This window comes from Melanotaenia boesemani, chromosome 22 (assembly GCF_017639745.1).
Source record: "Melanotaenia boesemani isolate fMelBoe1 chromosome 22, fMelBoe1.pri, whole genome shotgun sequence".
NCBI classification, from domain to species: domain Eukaryota; kingdom Metazoa; phylum Chordata; class Actinopteri; order Atheriniformes; family Melanotaeniidae; genus Melanotaenia; species Melanotaenia boesemani.
The window spans coordinates 14,731,505-14,737,452 of NC_055703.1; positions in this window are offsets into that span (position 1 = coordinate 14,731,505).

Here is a 5,948-nt window from a genome sequence, read left to right on the forward strand (position 1 = left end):
TGAACCAAATAACAAATGTAGAATTTATAGCTAAAACTTGATAAAGATGATTCATCTTGGCCACCAGAGTAAAAGCATCTCCCTTTCTGGTTCATCAGATTTAAATATCAACTTGACATCCTCTTCCTCAGAACGGTGTCATTAACCTGCAGTCCTAATGCTTTCTTAATGAGCGACCTGGGAGTCTTTTTCTGGTATAATTACTGATTTCTGTGGGACCTTTAGTCATTAAAGGACCAAAGATGAATCTTAATGAGGCAGAACGTCATCTCTGAGGTTCTGGTTAGGGTCAAGGTTGATGGGAGGTTGGGGTGGGGGAAGGGATTTAGACTGGAAGTTGATGCAGTAAATGTTTATGGGTTTAATCTGGAACTACTCTATTATAGTTTTTTTAAACAATACAGCTGTAACAATTTTTGCTATATTTGAAAAAAATAAATAAAATAAAACAAAATAAAATAAACCTTCAGCTGCAAGCACAATAGCTTGTTAATATTTGCCAGTTTTTCATTTCTTGTGTTTTATTTAAAAATAATAATATAAAACCTCAATTAAATTATTTTACGTGATTAAATATGCATAAAATCCATCATTTCATCATGCAAGTTAATTGAAAATAAGTAACTGGAAAAATTTAAATACAATACATATATAGTATTATTGGATATGAAAATTTTCCTAATTAAAATGGTGACTTTTAGTCTAGACAATACAAGTCATGTTTGTATTGCAAACACTGTCTTTTGTTCTTTTGTTTCATTTTCGTTATATATAATTATTCTCTTGATTTGTTTGAACTCTTTGTTTGCTTGTGCCTCCCTACACTCATATATTAATATAATAAGCTTTAATTTAAGGTTATTCACATTCAAATTGGAGGAAATACTTAAGAAATACTCAAAAAATGTAGCGGCTTTTCTTTAAGGGACCAAAAGTAATTGGACAGTGAACTCTAAAGCTATTTCATGGGCTTCGTGGGCTATTCCCTCAGGAGTCCATCATTTATCACGCAGATAAAAGATCTGGAGTTGATTCCAGGTGTGGTATTTGCATTTGTAATTTGTTACTGTGAACCCACAATATGCAGTCAGTCAAGCTCACAAAATAAAAGAAATCCATAGTTAAAATGTTAGGAGTGACAAAATTAATAGTTTAGTACATTCTGGGAGAAAGAGAGGGCAGTGGGAACTCAAGCTGGACTTCCACGGAAGAGAACAGAGATGGATGTTTGCAGGATCCTTTCCATACTGATGAGAAACCTCCTCACAACTTCCACCCAAGTCAAGAACACTTTCCAGAAAGTAGGTGTATTAGTATCTAAGTCTACCATAGAGCAAAAACTTCATGAGGGCAAATATAGAGGGTTCACCACAAGATGCAAGCATTAATCAGCCTGAAGAAGCCGACTCAGTTCTGAAACAGCATTCTTTGGACAGATGAAACTAAGACCAGCCTGTATCAGAATGACTGGGAAAAGAAACCAGGAAGAAGGCTTGAAAAAGTTTGTACGATATGTACACCATATCGTCTGTAAAACATGCATGGCTTCCAGCGGCTCTGGGCCATTGGTGTTAATTGATGACATGACAGCAGACAGAAGCAGCTGGATGAAATCTAAAGTTAGAGGGATTTACTTTTCACATTCAGCAAAGCTGATTGGAAAGCACATCACAAACATGATGTGAAAGCAACAAAGGAGTTTTTTAAGACAATGAAGTGGATTATTCTTCCATGGTTGAGTCAATCATCAGATCTCAACCCAATTGACCATTAATTTCAGAGAGGGGGTGGGTAGAAAGACCCACAAACAAACAACAACTAAAGACAGCTACAGTAAAGGTGCAGCCACGGATCACAAAGGAGGAAACCCCAGTGTAAGGTGATGTTTATGGGTTTCATGCAGTCATTGCCTGCAAAGGATTCTCAACAAAGTGCAAAAAAATAACAATTTTATTTACAGTCCATTTACTTTTTAACCCCATTAAATGAGGAGAAAAATGGTTGCAATTTCTAAATGCTTAATAGGATATTTTTGTTCAACCACTTAAAATAAAACCTAAAAGTATGCACTTAAATGAAATCTTAGTTGTTTCGTTTCAATTCCAATATGGTGGCATGAAGAGTCTAAATCATGGAAGTATTTCCGGGGCTAACTCTATTCTTCTATTCTCAGTCATGCCATCGCTGATACAGAGACATTTTGATCCATGCTACAGCTGAAAACGTCTACATGTATTTTATGATGCAAAATATCAGCATTCCCATCAACATGTCTCAAAAGAACTCAAAAGACAAAACTCCACTATTACCAGCCATTGAACAACAACAGTTACTGTTTCCCATCATGTGTGTCTACCTTTTTTTTTTTTTACCTTCCCTGCTGAAAACATGGCTGTTGTTCTTTCTTGTTCTGTGTGTATGAATCTGAGCATTGCTTTGGCATGTCATGGCCAGCAGATGATACATATGACTGGAAGGGGAGAGCACACCACATTACACATACTTCTGTTACACTTACATTTTGAAAAAGCTGGTTATTTGAAAGTTTTTTTTTCAATAAAATAAATAAATAAATAGTGATCAGCAGGGCTTTTAGCATATAAAATATTTTATTCAAACCTTCAGAAAAGAATCATGATTTAAGGTGACATAGCAACATTAAGATATTAACATACTGGCAACATACAATGTCACACTGATATTAAACTCAAGGCGGAGACTGGGATTGTAGACAGATTGTTACTTCCAGTGTTTAAAAGTCAATTTAAAGTAGCATGCAACACTTGCTGAATTATGTCTGAAAAAAAGTGCATGTGTCTAAATTACCCTCTCACAGCTATATGGGGGGGCAATAGTCAAGTTATGAGATTCTCATGCAAATGTTTTGGCTAACTTGAACCAATGCTGCAGTCTATTAAAAAGTAGATGATGATGCAGTGTTTATTCAGTTTTTCTGAGACGCTGTCATGTCGCTATTTAAAAACCATTTTAACCAGGTCCAAGTTGTGATACATGGAACTCTGTTTTTGTGTTCCAGAGAGTTACAAAGCTTCTGTCAGCGCAGATCCTCTGAGCTGTTTGAACTCTTCCTCAAACATTATTGGCAAGGTTTGCAGATGAACATGCTTACATTCATAATGAGGCTCTGCCATCAGGAATAGGCAGATACATTCAACATGCTTAAATAGGGATTTTCATGTGAGCCACAGGCTTAATTAAAAATGATCACCTTGGGGAAAAGAAGAAGATGTCTCGTGAAAGTGCTTGTGTAGGAGGAAATGTAATGAGTTCCCTCAAACCTGACTGCACACGTGCAGTCACACACTCACTCATGCACATGCTCAACTGCTGTCAGATCCATCCACACTTTTTCTCAGATGTGGCCTCACGTGGCCTGACACGTTATATAACACTTCACTGACAACACATCTTGACTTTCTGCAGCACAAACAGGCTGTCAATCACAGAGATGACTGGCAAAAAGCAATACTGGGGCTTTGCTTTATGAGGCTGGGATGGGAGAGCTTTCCTCAGGCAACTCAGCAGTCTTTCCATCAATGTAATGCAAGTCAGTTAGTAGAGGCTATTGATTGCTTTTTAAAAACATGTTTCTTTTTTTCCACCTATCATGTTTTGTTTTGTTTGGTTCACTAAGTCAGTGATTTTATGACATGATAACACATGACAGATCATGTCCTTACAGTACACACAGTTAGAATCGGTGCTTCAGCTAAGGACAGCCTAAGAAAACCAGCTTATTTCATCCAGGACAAGAGCAAGTCTGTCACTTACTGCCAAAGACTTTGTTGCAGATAGTATTTGGAACAGCAGAGCTTGTTTGTGAAGTCCTTCTGAATGTTCTTAGTTCTAGCTGCTTTTTCATGAGTTGGATTATTAAAATGCTTAGCCTGAAAAAAGTAAGAAACTTGTTGATTACACAATTTGTTGTTTTCAGTGTTGTTTTCAATGAGTGGGAAAATGTTTCTTTGGGTTACCAGTGAGAAACAAATAAATAAAAATGCAAATATTGTGTCAGATGTAAGATTAGTAGATTAAATCATTATCAGCTTAAGTCTTAGTACATTTAATAATATGACAGTTATAAGTTTTTGTCTGAGGCCTAATTTGAGTGGTCGTGACCCCTAAAGAAATGGAAAAAAACCTACTGAAAAAAACTGATTTTTTATACAGGAATAATAAAATGTTTTTGTCCTGCAAAGTACTGTAACATAAAACATATCAAATATGCTACACAATAATTCATTATAATACAGATATTTGGCACAATAACTGACATACAAGCTTGAAAGACACATAACATCATACCTGTGCTTTGTGATGCTAGTGTGAGTCTTTTCAGTTTATACAGAATTTCAGTATATAATGCTGGATAAACACTCACACACTGAGATATACAATCCAAACCATTCAAATGAAATCAGTGACACACCAAAACATCCTTGCACAATGGCATGAAATACAAATAATCATAATAAAAATATCACCAGTAAGACTGGCTCTGTAAAAAAATATACAAGATGCTGACATTCATATTCGTTATTCAGAGCAGTTTCACCCAGATGGCTTCATACAGTGCTGTCCACTTATCAAGGGCAGAGTCAGATGTCAATGTACCAGTTAAATGCTGTATTTCTGTTATAATTTGAACCGACAAAACTGATGTAATTTAACATCAATGAGAGCAGGTGAATCCAAAAGTAAAAAGAAAAGAAATGAGGACAAAGAAGTGGTTTTCCTTCACCCTCCTACAACTGCAATATAAAGACCTTGCTCATATAGAAACACTCCAGAAAGATGTTTGCAACACTGACTTTTGGTTTGTCAGCAACTAACACCAAAACTCACAGTAATTACATTTTCCCATTACATGGTAAGGTACAGAATAGTATGATTCAATATTTCTCTCAACCTCTCTCTCTTTGGCTTTCCATGGGAAGTATTAAGTAACCCATATTAATACATCTAACCTCAGCTGCAGTTCTACTACCACACACTGATGTAAACATATTTATCAGAGAGACTAATCATTTCCGGTCACCAACATCTCTGCAGCAGCAGCAGACAAAGAAACACGGCTAAATTTACTAAATAAACTCCAAAGTATTTCATTTGTGCCCATGAATAGCACATTATGAAGAAAACAAGAGCATGAGCAATGATTTGAAGATTGATGATTGTTTTGTATACTGACCAGAGTTGAGCTCTGAAGTGCTCAGTCTAAAACCTCTAAAAGATATTTAAAATTTTCTGAAATTAGTGCTTGTAATAAACTAGTTTATGGTAATAAGCTAGTTAAGTATAATAATTGCTCTATATTGCTCACTTGTTTGGATAAAAGTGTCTGGTAAATCAATGTAATCCACCATCATACACATAGGGGAGTTGTCTCTGTGTAGCTTTCCACACATCGTGGTGATACCCAGCTGACCCTGTACAATACCATGTCATGGAAAGATGTTTTAAACATTTCACTGCCTCTCACAAAAAAGCAATAAGGTTTCTTAGGAATGAGAATGTTTGCACCTGAAAGACATTCCATTTTTTTTTTGGTGTTAAATCATACAAAACCAGCCACAGAGGGGCATCATCCAGTAAATGTATTTGTTTTCTTTTCATCTGTCAGACATAAATTATTGAGTCACTACGGTCATGCACAGTAAATGAAAGATTTTATATGACGTACATTCAGAATTGGCAAAACATAACCAACCTCATGTGGTTCATCTGAAGAATTTCTTCCTAACATCTTTTCCAAACATTCCTCATCTCATAATGAGAAGTAAGGAAGAGATGTGCCTCAAATCTGCAGACATTTCATTGCTTCAGCCCCATAAGTGCCAGGGATTTGTTAGAATACAAGACCAGTACAAAAATGCCATCCTGCAAGTTTCATTTTCAGGCCCCCCCCCCAACCCCCCCCCAAAAAA